The 17276-nt window shown below is 41.0% G+C and overlaps 1 pseudogene; it reads left to right on the forward strand.

Annotated features, from left to right (window-relative positions):
• The first annotated feature begins 11940 nt into the window (after nucleotides 1-11940).
• The window catches only part of LOC124032080, a 292998-nt pseudogene continuing 287662 nt past the window's right edge, over nucleotides 11941-17276 (forward strand).

A 17276-nucleotide genomic window follows, 5' to 3' on the forward strand; every position in this document is an offset into this window, starting at 1 on the left:
GAAAAAATAAATCAAAAATAAAAATGTTAGCTATTAAAATCAGATCCATCATTAATATCAAGGAGATAGAAATCCAGGGTTTAAAATCCACAATTTGGATACCTCTACAGCCTCATAGAGGATCTAGATACTTTTCCTAACCTGTCTGGATTACAATTCAATTATGATATACTATGATATAATTAAGTACACCATATTACGTATTGGGTCACACAAAAAATACACATTTTACATTACTGTGTAAGATCTTGCTTCCATGGAAAGGAAAATACCTGTCTATTTGTGGAAAAATCACCCTGATTAACTCTAGGTCATATCCCTGTTTACCTCTTTACTTTTGGTTTTGCCTACACCTAGCAACCTGTTTCTAAAATTATGTAAGCAAACAATATTCCATTGTATTTTATCCGGCAAGCCAGACAAAATTAAACGAGCCTATATAAATAATGAATATAAATTCAGGGGGGCAGAAATGATTAAATATGAAATCATTAGACCTCTCACTAAAGGCTTCAGTCATACAAAAGTTATTCTTAAATCGAAACTGGTTTTCTAACAGATTAGTAAGGATGTCTCACCCTATGTTCAAGAGTTCTTCTGTCCAGTGTCTGTGTTCTTTGGCCCATCTTAATCTTTTCTTTTTATTGGCCAGTCTGAGATATGGCTTTTTCTTTGCAACTCTGCCTAGAAGACCAGCATCCCGGAGTCGCCTCTTCACAATTGACATTGAGACTGGCGTTTTGCGGGTACTGTTTAATGAAGCTGCCAGTTGAGGACTTGTGAGGCGACTGTTTCTCAAACTAGATACTCTAATGTACTTGTCCTCTTGCTCAGTTGTGCACCAGGGCCTTTCACTCCTCTTTCTATTCTGGTTAGTGCAAATTTGCACTGTTCTGTGAAGGGAGTAGTACACAACGTTGTCATTTACATTATTAACAATGTCTACACTGTATTTCTGATCAATTTGATGTCATTTTAATGGACAAAAAATATGCTTTTCTTTCAAAAACAAGTGACCCCAAACTTTTGAATGGAGGTGTATATATGGGGGATACAACCAAACCAGCTCTGCAGATTTTGCTGCAAAGAGACAGAATCATTAGATAATTTGTTTTGGTACTGTCCATATGTAGCTTGTTTTTGGTCGCAGGTCCAGGAATGGCTGAAGAATTGCAACATTTACATGGAGCTAACTCTGCAAATAGTACTGGGTGATTTGAAAAGTCATAGTCAATCGATCAATAAAAAAATTATACTTTTAACAAACATTTTCATCTTTAAATATACAATCTGTAGAAACTATGAGAATAGACAGGTTCAGAACTTTTCTGAAACACCACAACGCAGTTGTAAAAAAATATATGGGTAAATAGAAACTGATGATGTTCAGAGATAGATGGGAGGGGTTGAGTGGAGCTGAAGGGTGGGACTTAAAACAACAAGATAACTCATGTAAAATATACTGTGTCCGTCAAATGTACAGTTGAAGTCTGAAGTTTACATACACTTAGGTTTGAGTCATTAAAACTAATTTTTCCACCACTCCACAAATGTATTGTTAACAAACTATAGTTTTGGCAAGTTGGGCAGGACATCTACTTTGTGCATGGCACAGACAATTTTTCTAACAACTGTGTTTACAGACAGATTATTTAACTTATAATTCACTGTATCACTATTCCAGTGGGTCAGAAGTTTACATACACTAAGTTGACTGTGCCTTTAAACGGCTTGGAAAATTACAGAAAATTATGTAATGGCTTTAGAAGCTTCTGATTGGCATAATTTTAGTCAATTGGAGGTGTACATATGGAGGTATTTCAAGGCCTACCTTTGAACTCAGTGGCTCTTTGATTGACATCACAGGAAAATCAAAAGAAATCAGCCAAGACTTCAGAAAATAATTGTACCCTTCCACAAGTCTGGTTCATATTTGGGAACAATTTCCAAATGCCCGAAGGTACCATGTTCATCTGTACAAACAATAGTACGCAAGTATAAACACCAAGAAAAGAAAAAGCCAGACTACGGTTTGCAACTGCACATGGGGACAAAGATCATACTTTTTGGAGAAATGTCCTATGGTCTGATGAAAGAAAAATAGAATTGTTTGTCTATAATGACCATCGTTATGTTTGGAGGAAAAAGGGGGAGGCTTACAAGTCAAAGAACACCATCCCAACCGTGAAGCTCAGTTGGTAGAGCATGGCGCTTGTAACGCCAGGGTAGTGGGTTCGATCCCCGGGACCACCCATACGTAGAATGTATGCACACATGACTGTAAGTCGCTTTGGATAAAAGCGTCTGCTAAATGGCATATATTATTATTATTATATATTAAGCACGGGGGTGGCAGCATCTTGTTGTGGGGGTGCTTTGCTGCAGGAGGGACTGGTGCACTTCACAAGCTAGATGGCATCACGAGGGGGGGGAATTCTGTGGATATATTGAAGCAAAATCTCAAGACATCAGTCAGGAAGTTAAAGCTTGGTTGTAAATGGGATTTCCAAATGGACAATGACCCCAAGCATACTTCCAAAGTTGTGGCAAAATGGCTTAAGGACAATAAAGTCAAGGTATTGGAGTGGCCATCACAAAGCCCTGACCTCAATCCCATAGAACAGTTGTGGGCAACACTGAAAAGCGTGTGTGAGCAAGGAGGCCTACAAACCTGACTCAGTTACACCAGCTCTGTCAGGAGGAATGGGCCAAAATTCACCCAACGTATTGTGGGAAGCTTGTGGAAGGCTACCCAAATGTTTGACCCAAGTTAAACAATTTAAAGGCAATGCTACCAAATACTAATTGAGTGTATGTAGACTTCTGACCCACTGGGAATGTGATGAAAGAAATAAAAGCTGAAATAAATCCTTCTCTCTACTATTATTCTGACATTTCACATTCTTAAAATGAAGTGGTGATCCTAACTGACCTAAGACAGGGCATTTTTATTCTTATTAAATGTCAGGAATTGTGAAAAACGGAGTTTAAATGTACTTGGCTAAGGTGTATGTAAACGTCCCACTTCAATTCCACATAGGTTCAGACTTTTTGTGAAACAGCACAGTTAAAAATACTTGTAAAATAGAATCTGGATGGTCTTCAGAGATAGATGGGAGGTGAAGGGTAGGTGAAGGATGGGATTAAAAACAAACTAAAGAGAACTTGTAAAATACATTGTGTCAGTAAAATGTATATAGTATGTACTGTATAATCTGGACGTAGAAGTTTAAGTGTCGTTGTCCATTAGTTTACTTCAATTAGCGGTAGGGTTATGGGAAAAGGAAAATATATTTTCTAATTAAAATTATATATATATAATAAGAGTCAAAAGTTTACACACGTCATTCCAGGGTTTTTCTTTATTTTGACTATATATTCTACATTGTAAAATAAAAGTGAAGAAATCAAAACTATGAAATAACACATATGGAATCATGTAGTAACCAAAAAAAGTGTGAAACAATCAAATGTTTCTCTCCACCGACAACAGGGGGGCCAGAGCTAGAAACGGCCCTGGCCTGCTAATTGACGTTTTATGTTATGCTCTTCTCCCCAAGCAACACTATGCAGAGCGGCACCTTGTCTTGAATTAAACAATGTGACTTCATACCGGAAGAAATCAATGTGCTTAATGCAATTTCTTTGGCTGAAACATGGTGAGACATGGAGGCCCATTAGGGATGCCAAAAGGTGACATTCTCATTCAATGTGGAGAGCTTAGAGACTGTGAACTAACAACAGGCCTGATCCACTGCAATATCCTTGTCACCACCGCTTTAGCTAGATAATACACTGCCAAAATGTTAATTCTTCTCAAACAGAATGCATTATAAGACTTTATTAAAAACATTCCTACTCCACTGGTTTTGTAAAAATGTCCCCCATGAATAATTTATACCACTTTTATAATTGAACCTATCCCTAAGGGGTATAAAGGCTTTGCTTTAAGAATAGAAAGGTTCCTGCTGTTTGCGATGTCGATTGTAAAGCCATGAGAAGTTTAATTAGAACTGATTTATACAGATTTTTATCAATGATGTTTAATCAACCCTCAGGTTACTAGGATTACACCAGATTAGATTACACTGGCACTGTTTATACTGTACATTCTTCATTCACCTCTGCCATAGACATTGTGTAAGGTAAGATGACGTCTGTCTCCACCCCCTTTCCTTTCCCTGTCCTCTGCTCGTCACTCGTTGATGATGGCTCCCTGATATGGAAGGTGTTTTTCTCCCCTCCTTCCTCAGCCCTGACAGGCTCTAATCCACATATTTCGTCTCCCTGCATCATTCCAGCTTGATTTCACACAAGTAATTCCCCCTGCGCCGCATCCGTCTCTACCTTTCTTACAGGCGGTGCTCTCCACTGGCGATTCGGCGCATCCCGAGTGCTATTACAGCATCACTTTGCATTTAGATAACCGCCGTCTCTCCCAACAAATTGGCCCGCCACAGCAAATGTCTGAGCTTGTGGTGAGGGGGATGAACAGTTTTGGATTGAGCACACCTGGCTGGCTCTTCTTCCCTGGTCTTAGCAGTCATATCTAACCACAACACACTCACACACTGAGCAGTACAACAGCTGACAGTGGCTAACACGGCTAGCCTATCATTGAAGAAGAATAGAGTCATCAGAATCTGGGAGAGAGAGAGAGAGAGAGAGAGAGAGAGAGAGAGAGAGAGAGAGAGAGAGAGAGAGAGAGAGAGAGAGGGGGGGAGAAATAAAGATAGTTAGGATAGAGAGAGTAGGAGCTATGAAGAAACACAATCAGTATGTCTTGGTTGACTCCGTCATATCCTCACCTGGTCTGACCTATCATTGCTATGCGGATTGACCTTCCTTAATGAATCAGCATTGAGCTGAGTTCCACTGTGGGTTGTCCTGGCGCAGCAAACGCCCCCAAGGGAGGCCAGTTTGGATTTGGCTTCACACAAATCAAATCACATCCTGAGCAAAACGTCATCATTGTCAGGTCTGCTTGGTCTCTCCAGTTTTGTGATGAAACAAACGTATGTGTAGTTGAATTTCCTCCGCCACTGTGTGACTGTTGTCTTTTTGTTGTCACAGCCTTATTGTATATCATGGTGGCTTATGAACTAATGGGCTGTCGAGCAAGCAACACAATTATCACCCCTCGCACCCCCTCTCACCTTGGGGAAACCAATTCACTTACCTAGTGTCATTCAGTAGTAGGAAGACCAACACATTACTAGAAGATTCAAAAATGTTTTCTGTTTTACATTTTCATTTTTACCAGAACAACAAAGCAACTAGATCAGGTCAAGTGTAGCACTGAGTGCTGAGTGTCACAACATGCCAGCTTTATGTGGCATCACTCATCCCTTCCCCTATCACTGAGTGCTGAGTGTCACAACATGCCAGCTTTATGTGGCATCACTCATCCCTTCCTCTATCACTGAGTGCTGAGTGTCACAACATGCCAGCTTTATGTGGCATCACTCATCCCTTCCTCTATCACTGAGTGTTGAGTGTCACAACATGCCAGCTTTATGTGGAATATCTCATCCCTTCCCCTACCACTGAGTGCTGAGTGTCACAACATGTCAGCTTTATGTGGCATCACTCATCCCTTCCCCTATCACTGAGTGCTGAGTGTCACAACATGTCAGCTTTATGTGGCATCACTCATCCCTTCCCCTATCACTGAGTGCTGAGTGTCACAACATGCCAGCTTTATGTGGCATCACTCATCCCTTCCCCTACCACTGAGTGCTGAGTGTCACAACATGTCAGCTTTATGTGGCATCACTCATCCCTTCCCCTATCACTGAGTGCTGAGTGTCACAACATGTCAGCTCTATGTGGCATCACTCATCCCTTCCCCTATCACTGAGTGCTGAGTGTCACAACATGCCAGCTTTATGTGGCATCACTCATCCCTTCCCCTATCACTGAGTGCTGAGTGTCACAACATGCCAGCTTTATGTGGCATCACTCATCCCTTCCCCTACACACACTATACAGTAACTCTCACTAAATATGAAGCCAATGACAAGACACTACTGAAGGGAAAGGAAAAACAAACCATCCGTCTCACACCTTTGTCAGTGTTATTCAATAGAGAGAGGTTTGGCACTACTGTCTCTGCATTTTCCATACAACATAAAGCCATGCTGTTTGATCACTGTAAAACTGTACATTTAGAATAATATTAAAAGTCTTATACTACATTCAGTGTACATAGTACTCTAGGAAGTGGTACATATACATAGGCCCCCCTCTCTCTCTAATAAGATTGTGCGTGATAACTGCTGCTGTCAGAATTGCATAATTCATCTCAGTTGAGTGGAGCTTGGATTGCCGATAGGGGGTGAATGTTAGTAAGTGCTGCCATGTCTTTGGGAGAGGGCGATGCATTACAATCACTTAGGGATGCAGAGAGAGGCAGCGTGTGGTGTGGAGATGGCCACTGGTGCTTACTCATTGCGACCTACACCAGTGCTATGCTCCCTGTAGCCACCATAATCAGGTCATGCTTTGCTGATGAATTGCAAATGGTGGTTGTGGAGCTGGAGATTAAGGGATAGTTCTGACTCTGGGCCCTGGGTAGCTGCTCATTTATAGTACTGACTCTGGGCCCTAGGTGGCTGCTCATTTATAGTACTGACTCTGGGCCCTGGGTAGCTGCTCATTTACAGTACTGACTCTGGACCCTGAGTGGCTGCTCATTTATAGTACTGATTCTGGGCCCTGGGTGGCTGCTTCTAGTGATTCAGCACAACCAGTCACCTTACATCTTTGGATGGAAACTGTGGTGACAGAGAAAAGTTTACACAAAACTGGATTTGACCATAAACTGATGGGATTAATGGTAACAATCTATAGCCATATATTTGGGATATGGCCTACATTTCAATATAACTAGTTGACATGACACTGATAGAAGAAGTCATATGCGTTAGCTGAAGCAGACTCGTTTGCTCTCTAACTCTAATCTAACTCCATCCAGTGTTCTAGTGACACGTGCTAGGCCAGTGGGTGACAGCCCAGCCATACCAATAAACACACACCCTGACACCAAGGCCAAGCCATAATTACCCAGCCAAGGGAAACAAAAAAGACTCACTTTAAAGGAGTCTGCCCTTTGAGCAGGCAAACTGCCTCTCCCACCCACCCACCCACGCTCTCCGCGCTCCCACACTTCTTAGGGGAGTTAATTTGCCCACTGAGTGGTGTCTCAGGCGGTAAAGAATACTGTGATCTTCATGATCAAAAACAGGCTACAAAATGTAACAAACACCTCCCATCTCTCTCTCTTCACTGTACGTACGCCCCCGTAGCCTGACACATCACAGGCAGTTGAGGAATGAAGCCTGAGCTTTTTGGATTTGTTTCGAAGAGAAAATAATGTTGGTCTCTAATTGCTTTCCTCCAAGCTTGCTCTTTCTGACGAGATTGTAATTATGATTGGGTGTTGGAAGATGTGGATGAAATGGATGGCATGGTTTAAGGCGATGCCAGCCGGATGGGGAGAGATAGGCTACGAGCAGAGTTGTTAAAACATTAAAACACACTCTGGATCCATGTCATCCTCACCCGGGGTGCCAACGCAACAGGGCACAGCCCGTCAGAGTACAGAACCGTCAGAGCTTCAGGACTCAGCATCGCCACTAGAGGTCTGAGAGCTGTTCACAGCGTGAGGCTCTGTGTGAAGAACAAGGTGTTGCAGCAGCGTATGAGTTAGTTATAAATGTGTTGAGAGGGTTATCTACATAAATCACCTGTTGCATAGAAGTTGCCAGGAAATGAAATTTCACAGATATATTATGCAAATACAGATGGAGGGAGCATGGAGTCATGGAGAGGACAGGAGGGGATATGAGAGGAGTGAGGAGAGTAGAGAAGAGGAGTCAGAGGAGAGGAGACATGGTAGGAGTGGGCTCCAAGACCCAAGGCAGCCTTCATCTCCCCCTCATCTCACAGGGCTCACCTTGCCTTACGACAAGCTTTGATCTGGATTAAACCCCCCATGTCCCTGTAGAATTACTAATACACACAAACACACATCTCGGTTCAAACACCTCTCCTGTGTTTTACTGAGCACATTTCCTATATGGCTGACTCATTAAAACGACATTATGGTATATGAGGAACAACAGCCAGGGTCATACAACGTAAAGCCTAACCCTAAACTCTCTAGAGTCTACATTAATGACGAGGTTGTGATTTTCCGCCCAATCTAAGGACTTTTTCCATAATGCTTGTCAAGCTATGTGAGACATGGATGAATACACACAACAATCAACATAAATGATGAAAGTGGTTTCCATAGTGGATCATTATTAAGCCTCTGATTCTAAATTGATTCTAAGTTAAATTGTATGATGTGGAAGGACTGAAGATGCAAATTACTTTGTAGATTGAAAACAATTGTGTGAATTAACAACCTGCCTAAATGACTAAACACACACACGCACAAGCACGGACACACACTCTACAGTACAAAAGCAACGGCACATCAACGAGATGACCACATCCCGTCCTACACCCCAACGGCCTACATGAAAACGCACTTCCGCCCCGTCATCACTAATGTGGTAACCTACAGTATTATCCAATATTCACAGGGGAAAATAAAGATAATTTCAGGGGCTCAGCTCCGCTATCAAGCCAGCCACACTTGGGTTTATGTACCATGCAGAACTGAGCTGCCAGCCAGCCTGCCACACAATATGTGATACTACACTGAAGCTCTATCAAATAGATTATGTCAAACGATTAATCTCTTTATAGAGAGAAATAAAACCAGATCAAAAATGGATTTGGATTATTCTGAGTGTAAGTCTGTGGATGTCTGTGCTAGCATGTGTGAGAGGCTCTGTGTAACCATGACGTGGATACCGGTATGTGTACAAATGAATGATAATCTGCAACTGGAGGAGTGCAAGAAAACCTTGGCAGTGAGTCTGTGGGTTGGATGTTTTTTTTGAATTGTGGAAAGGCTCAGAAAGAGTGACCTTTTTCAAATTTGGGGAAATATAATTGTTAACAGACATGTTAGTCACCAGCAGATCGGACCTGCAGATCGGACCTCCTCCATCCTCATCATCTGGTCACTTTTGATGTTCTTTGTGAAGAACCTGAACAGGAGAGGGACACTCCTGGTCAAGAGTCAGGCCCATCAGTTGCTGGATTTGTGAGAACATTTGCCAAATAGCATAGGTATTGCATATTGTTCCATAGTTAACCTACCTAGCTGTGATGATGACCCAGAGACGACAATCATTACGCACATTTTTGCTACTGACTATTTCACTCTTTTGAGGCTCGTATATATTTGCTGAGTGTTTTGCAGCGTTTGTTTGCCTCTATTTCCTTTTGAGAAGTGTTTCTAATTTTCATAATAGTGTTTATTGTCATTTCTTTCCCTTTCCTGCAACTTGCCTGTTGTAATTTATCAGGCAAACATTCATGTATTGAGTCGTTTTGTGCCAAAATGGTATTATAGGCTCTGAGAATTGTGGGGATAACTTGTGGGGATACTTAATTTTTATTTATTTTTAAGGGTTTCAAAATGGTTCATAGGTTGTCCCCATAAGACAGAGAGAGGTAGGCAACCCTGGTCCTGGAGTGCCACAGGCACTTCATGTTTTCATGTTTAAACGGCCTGGAGGACCACGGCCCAGATTCACAAAACCTTCTTAAAGAGGACATTTCTTCTTAACTGCCATTTTAGAAGAAATTTAAGCAAATTTGATATTACTCAAAACATTTATTGGAAATGTTCTTACGCTATTTTTTATGTTTCTCCTTAAGAATAAACTAGAATCTTGAAAATAAAGTTTTTGGTAATGTTGTTAATTCCAAGATAGCTAAACCCTTGTCTTAAACTCAGGGCAGTGAGAGAAGAAGCTCATGAAAGCAAATGAACATGTTTAATTTTAGTATTCATTATTTTAAACCCAAGAACATGTTTTAGAGCAGTAATCTCAGTATGAAATATACTAACATGATTGCCATTGCTAGCTAGATAGCTAGCTAAATCGGTTGCCTAGCAACAATCATCTTAAGAAGATTCATAAGAAAATAATTAAATCTTAAGATATTGTTTGGGAATTGGACTTACGAACTATCTTATGAACTTCTTGGTTTTTTTCTTAATTAATAAGCTTCTTAAGTTTTTGCATAAGAAGTGTTTTGTGAATCTGGGCTCAGGTGTGTTTAATTTAGGCAATCACCGAAATGATGCCTAGATGGTGTGGTGCCTAGTTGGAACAAAATCCTGCCGTATCTACAGCACTCCAGGAACAGGGTTGTCTAGCCTTGCCATAGGAGAACCCTTTTTGGTTCCATGCGGAACCCTCTGTGGAAAGGGTTCTACATGGAACCATTGTTCCCTCTAAGCTGCATGCGGGCGCACAGCTCCCCCAGGACTGCCATGCAGAAGAAATATCAGCCCCCGTGGGGAAAGAACTAAATTGAACTTCACTCTACTTTCTAGAGTTTTCCCCGTTAGTTAACACTATCAATGTTTCCCTTTAGTGTGTGAATTGAGATTGAATCAACGCAATATTAGCCACTTCAATGCAACATACCGAAACAAAACAAACTACACAAGACTTAGTATCCAAAACTAAATTTGAGTAGGATTGGAGTAGGATTCTACACAGACCAGTGTGACATAACCAATCAGGTGCTCCAGTAGGCCTATATGCAAATAAACCGTTGCCATATATGGATCCATGCCATTCACTTTAAACTGGACTGTGTTTACACCATAAGAGTTTATAAGTAGATGTGCTTGTTTTGAGATCAAAGCGAGAGCTGCATGTAGCCATGTGTGCACATTATTAGCCCAGTTATAGATCATTTGTAGTCAGCAATGGGGGAGTATTTGCTTCCTACAAGAGCACAAATCCTGTACATTTCTATAAATATTTGAAAAGCAAGTCAGTCAGGCAGAGGGTAGCATAATTCATCTGATTCTCTGTAATAATGGTATGAGAATAATAAATAAAGTGGTTTCTTGATCAAACAACACAACAATATTTTCAGTCACCTCCTTGTCTGAAAGACAAGTGGATAAACAGTTTAATTTCAAGCCTTGTATGTTTTCTTTTAAGTCTCATGGAATGTAGGCCTACAATGAACACCACACATTGGCTGCTACTGTAGCCTGAATAATAGAATAGCTATTTCCATGTTCAAATGTTATGGGATGCATTTTCTCCATTGTTTTTGATGGTAGTCCCTATGTTAGGACTAAATGATGATCAAATAGCCACAGTAGCCTACTTGGCCACTGTTAAAACTATAACTTATTGCAGGTACAGCCTTAGTGTTCACAGTAAACGGGCTTTCAGAGAGCTGACATTTGCTCTGTGCCGAAAAAAATTGAGGGAACATTGCATGGAACACAAAACAGTTCTTCCTGGAACCAAAAATTGTTCTTCAAAGGGTTATCCTATGAGGTAAGCCGAAGAACCCGTTTTGGTTCTCGAAGGCACTTTTTCCCGAAAGAGAATACATTCCACTAAAGCTGTTTCCTAACACATAAGGCATTTAAATCCGTTTCAGCTTTTCGGGTGAAGAGGGGAACAGGCTAACCATATACTGAACGCAATCCTCAATGATAACTCTCTGCTCTTTTATTCAATAAAAAAATCCTGCATTTTATGGAAATTATCGTTCCTCTTGTGCCTACCTTTACCTCCCGTGGCCGTGAGACAACGTATGGCAACCATTAGACACTAATAGGCAACATTAGACTATTATGTTGGAATGGTTTTAACATCATGAAAAATGATCTTCAATCAATCAGTGTTTGTAAAGAATTCTGACAGACGACGTTACCCTATAACAGAGCTTTCGAATCCAGTGGTCACTACCGTGCCTAACGCTGCCACCTACATGCGGTAGGCGGCGACGCGACCAAGCAGACAGCGGCCGCGCGCATTCCTGCGGCTCAGAACGAGGCTGACTTTCTATCCGGAGCTCACCGCATACCGCTCCATTCATGCTGTGAGAAGCTCAAGACTCGGAACTCGGAGCTTTGGACGAGTATCGTGACAGCCGTGGAAATGTCTGCAAGTTTAAGATTTTAATCATGCTGAGGAAAACAAACCCCAAGATCACAATTATCCGTAAGTAGAGCAAAACTTTTCTGCAACAACTTGATTTACATTGCGGTTATTACAGTGTAATTTGTAGCGTAGTTTGTGGCTCCATTGAGTGACATTCCTTCTCTCTCCCCCAATGCTTTCCCCCGGTGTTTCTATTCGTCGTGTCGTCGTATCAGTATAATTCGGATAGGCAAACGAGGACTCAATGAATGCGGATCTGGGGGATCGTTTTAGTTCAAGTATCTGCGATCTCTCAGTTTATTCAGGTTTGGGCACACCGCATTCTTTGCCAAAATCATTTAACGACATATTTGATATCATTGGCAAGTTGGTGAAGTCGACCAGTTACATTGTACTTGCCGAATGCATACAAGTAGCCTATCAAGCAGCCGTGTGTAGGCTTCATAGCTGGGGCGTTATCTCACATGCTTAATGCATGCAGGTTAATAAAATAGGAGCTCAACGAAATACATTTTCAACTCCATAACTTGCACAGATAGAGCTTGAGGTTTGCCACCGTATCATTGCCTGGAGAAAAAATGAAAAATAAAATGGCATTTTATTGAAGTCATTTTCAAAGCTTTGACATGTCTTGGTGCGGGTGTATCCCATCTCATCAACATGCGCTGACACTTTAATGTCATTTTATGAAGTTTTGACACTGAATTCGTAGGTGACGGCTGGTTGGGCGATGTTGGATGTAGGGTAGCCTGTGCAATTCATGTAGATGCCGAAACAAATGGATAAAAGTGGTGGTAAGAGGCTCGAAACGTGTTGATAAGAGGCTCGAAAAGAACATCCACTTTAGACTCTCCGTCCAGGCTAATGTTTGATGAGAATGTCATTGGATGGTATTGCTGAACGCATATTAGTGTTCAGACATCAGTGTGCCTATGAGATTCTTCTTGAAATGTGAGTCCTTGTATGTCCTCATTTATTTGGGGGGGATTAACCATGGTGTTATCGTTCCGTTTTTATCTGTTATCAGTGGGCTATGTAGGAGGCTATGTAGCCTCTACTGGCTCTCATTCATTATTTTGAACCTTATTCCAAGTAGATAGAATAGTCTATTGATATGTTGTCGCATTTTTAGGATTCCCTATCGCAGTGTGTTTGTAGCCTACATGCATGCGGTGCTGGCCGTGGGTGTGCACCCAGAATCTCTATTGATGTTCTTCCCACTCCCACAGCATATTGGTAGGTTTATATCGCCTAATGTGTAAATAAATAGGCTACTATATGTAATTACATTTTTATTAGGATTGTATGCCTACTGGTAGGTTATGTGATAAAGGGGATGGACATGTGTTTTTTGTCTACGCATAACCAAACAGTCACTCTTCTTATTATGGGAGCCTTATTGGAGTACTCCATACACTATCGCCCAAGTTTTGTTTAGCCTGCACTGGATTAGATAGCCTGTTTATTGGTAGGCCTTACTCATAAATAGCACAATGTGGATGCCAGGCTATAATAAGCAATCACTGGATGTAACAACCTTTATAGGCTATTCCTCCTCAATTTTCAATATTTATAATCATTTTGATTTAATTTGTACAGACATCTGTTAGATGTCAGCGCATTCATCTTGCTGAAAAAGTGAGCGATATGGGGGGGCTGCAGTTTTATAGATACAGTGCATTCGGAAAGTTTTCAGACCTCTTGACTTTTTCCATATTTTGATACGTTACAACCTTCTTCTAAAATCGTTTCTTTTTTTTATTCCTCACACAATACCCCATTTATTTATTTTTTATTTTTTAATATAGTTTTATTATTTGTATAAAAACATATTTTAACCTTTATTTAACTAGGCAAGTCAGTTTTAAGAACAAATTGAATAATGAGTGAAAACAGTTTTACATTTTAATTAGATTTTTTACAAATTTATTAAAAATAAAAAACAGAAATACATGTTTTACATAAGTATTCAGACCCTTTGCTATGAGACTCGAAATTGGGATCAGGTGCATCCTGTTTCCATTGATAATCCTTGAGATGTTTCTACAACTTGATTGGAGTCCACCTGTGGTAAATTCAATTGATTGGACATGATTTGGAAAGGCAGTGCGTGTCAGAGCAAAAACCAAGCAATTGAGGTAGAAGGAATTGTCCATAGAGCTCCGAGACAGGATTGTGTCGAGGCACAGATCTGGGGAAGGGTACCAAAACATTTCTGCAGGATTGAAGGTCCCCAAGAATACAGTAGCCTCCATCATTCTTAAATGGAAGAAGTTTGGAACCACCAAGACTCTTCCTAGAGCTGAATGTAATACATAGGCTACAGTAGCCTACAATCTGCACATTTTTACAGTTGAAGTCGGAAGTTTACATACACTTAGGTTGGAGTCATTAAAACTCGTTTTTCAACCATTCTACAAATTTCTTGTTAACAAACTATAGTTTTGGCAAGTCGGTTAGGGCATCTACTTCGTGCATGACACAAGTAATTTTTCCAATAATTGTTTACAGGCAGATTTTTTTCACTGGTAATTCACTGTATCACAATTCCAGTGGGTCAGAAGTTTACATACACTAAGTTGACTGTGGCTTTAAACAGATAGGAAAATTCCAGAAAATTATGTCATGGCTTTAGAAGCTTCTGATAGGCTAATTGACATCATTTGAGTCAATTGGAGATGTACCTGTGGATGTATTTCAAGGGCTACTTTGGTGCGAAAAGTGCAAATCAATCCCAGCACAACAGCAAATGACCTTGTGAAGATGCTGGAGGAAACAGGTACAAAAGTATCTATATCCACAGTAAAACGAGTCCTATATCAACATAACCTGAAAGGCCGCTAAGGAAGAAAGAAGCCACTGCTCCAAAACCGCCATAAAAAAGCCAGACTACGGTTTGCAACTGCACATGGGGACAAGGGATCGTACTTTTTGTCCTCTGGTCTGATGAAACAAAAATAGAACTGTTTGGCCATAATGACCATCGTTATGTTTGGAGGTAAAAGGGGGGGCTTACAAGCCGAGAACACCATCCCAACCATAAAGCATGGGGTGGCAGCATCATGTTATGGGGGTGCTTTGCTGCAGGAGGGACTGGTGCACTTCACAAAATCCAATGATATCATGAGGAGGGAAAATTCTGTGCATATATTGAAGCAACATCTCACGACATCAGTCAGGAAGTTAAAGTTTGGTCGCAAATGGGTCTTCCAAATGGACAATGACCCCAAGCATACTTCCAAAGTTGTGGCAAAATGGCTTAAGGACAACATAGTCAAGGTATTGGAGTGGCCATCACAACACCCTGACCTCAATCCCATAGAACATTTGTGGGCTGAAGTGAAAAAGCGTGTGCGAGCAAACCTACAATCCTGACTCAGTTACACCAGCTCTGTCAGGAGGAATGGGCCAAAATACACCCAACGTATTGTGGGAAGCTTGTGGAAGGCTACTCGAAACATTTGACCCAAGTTAAACAATTTAAAGGCAATGCTACCAAATACTAATTGAGTGTACGTAAACTTCTGACCCACTGGGAATGTGATGAAAGAAATAAAAGCTGAAATAAATCCTTCTCTCTACTATTATTCTGACATTTCACATTCTTAAAATAAAGTGGTGATCCTAACTGACATAAGACAGGGAATTTTTACTAGGATTAAATGTCAGGAATTGTGAAAAACAGAGTTTAAATGTATTTGGCTAAGATGTATGTAAACTTCCGACTTCAACTGTATATATATGGCTTTATAAATCTTTTTTAGGAAAACTCCTAATGTGCTGCAATTTAAAAATGTATCCACAGGGCAGAGAGAAAAGTGTGCAGTTTTATTGATACTGTGCATTCGGAAAGTATTCTGACCTCTTGACTTTTCCACATTTTGTTACGTTACAGCCTTGTTCTAAAATCAATCTGAACACAATTCCCCATAATGAAGCGAAAACAGTTTTCACGTTTTTTCCCCCCAATTTATTGTGAAAACCAAGCCTTGAGGTCAAAGGAATTGTTCATAGAGCTCTGAGACAGGATTGTGTTGATGCACAGATCTGGGGAAGGGTACCAAAAATGTCTGCACTGGAGTTTGCCAAAAGGCACCTAAAGGACTCTCAGAACACAAGAAACAAGATTCTCTGGTCTGATGAAACCAAGATTGAACTATTTGGCCTGAATGCCAAGCGCCACGTCTAGAGGAAACCAGGCATCGCTCAACACCTGGCCAATACCATCCCTACGGTGAAGCATGATGGTGGCAGCATCATGCTATAGGGATGTTTCTCTACAAATACCTAGGTATCTGGTTAGACTGTAAACTCTCCTTCCAGACTCACATTAAGCATCTCCAATCCAAAATTAAATCTACAATCGGCTTCCTATTTCACAACAAAGCATCCTTCACTCATGCTGCCAAACATACCCTAGTAAAACTGACTATCCTACCGATCCTTGACTTCGGCGATGTCATTTACAAAATAGCCTCCAGCACTCTACTCAGCAAATTGGATGCAGTCTATCACAGTGCCATCCGTTTTGTCACCAAAGCCCCATATACTACCCACCACTGCGACCTGTATGCTCCCGTTTGCGGGACCTCGCTTCATATCCATCGCCAAACCCACTGGCTCCAGGTCATCTACAAGTCGTTGCTAGGTAAAGCCCTGCCTTATCTCAGCTCACTGGTCACCTCAGCAGCATCCACCCGCAGCACGCTCTCCAGCAGGTATATTTCACTGGTCACCCCCAAAGCCAATTCCTCGTTTGGCCTCCTTTCCTTCTAGTTCTCTGCTGCCAATGACTGGAACGAACTGCAAAAATCACTGAAGCTAGAGACTCATATCAGCTCACAGATCACTGCACCTGTACATAGACAATCTGCAAATAGCCCATCCAACGACCTCATCACCATATTGTTATTTATTTAATTTATTTTTGTTCCTTTGCACCCCAGTACCGCTACTTGCACGCTCATGTTTATTCCATGTGTAACTCTGTGTTGTTGTTTGTTGTCGCACTGCTTTGCTTTATCTTGGCTAGGTCGCAGTTGTAAATGAGAACTTGTTCTCAACTAGCCTACCTGGTTAAATAAGGTGAAATAAAATAACATTAAAAAAAATGTTTTTCAGTGGCATGGACTGGGAGACTAGTCAGCTTGAGATGATCTACAGTTTATTATTAAAACATTTTTTAAATCTGTTTTTGCTCTGTCATTATGGGTAGTGTTTGTAAAT

The sequence above is a fragment of the Oncorhynchus gorbuscha genome, linkage group LG03 (genome assembly GCF_021184085.1).
Source record: "Oncorhynchus gorbuscha isolate QuinsamMale2020 ecotype Even-year linkage group LG03, OgorEven_v1.0, whole genome shotgun sequence".
NCBI lineage: Eukaryota > Metazoa > Chordata > Actinopteri > Salmoniformes > Salmonidae > Oncorhynchus > Oncorhynchus gorbuscha.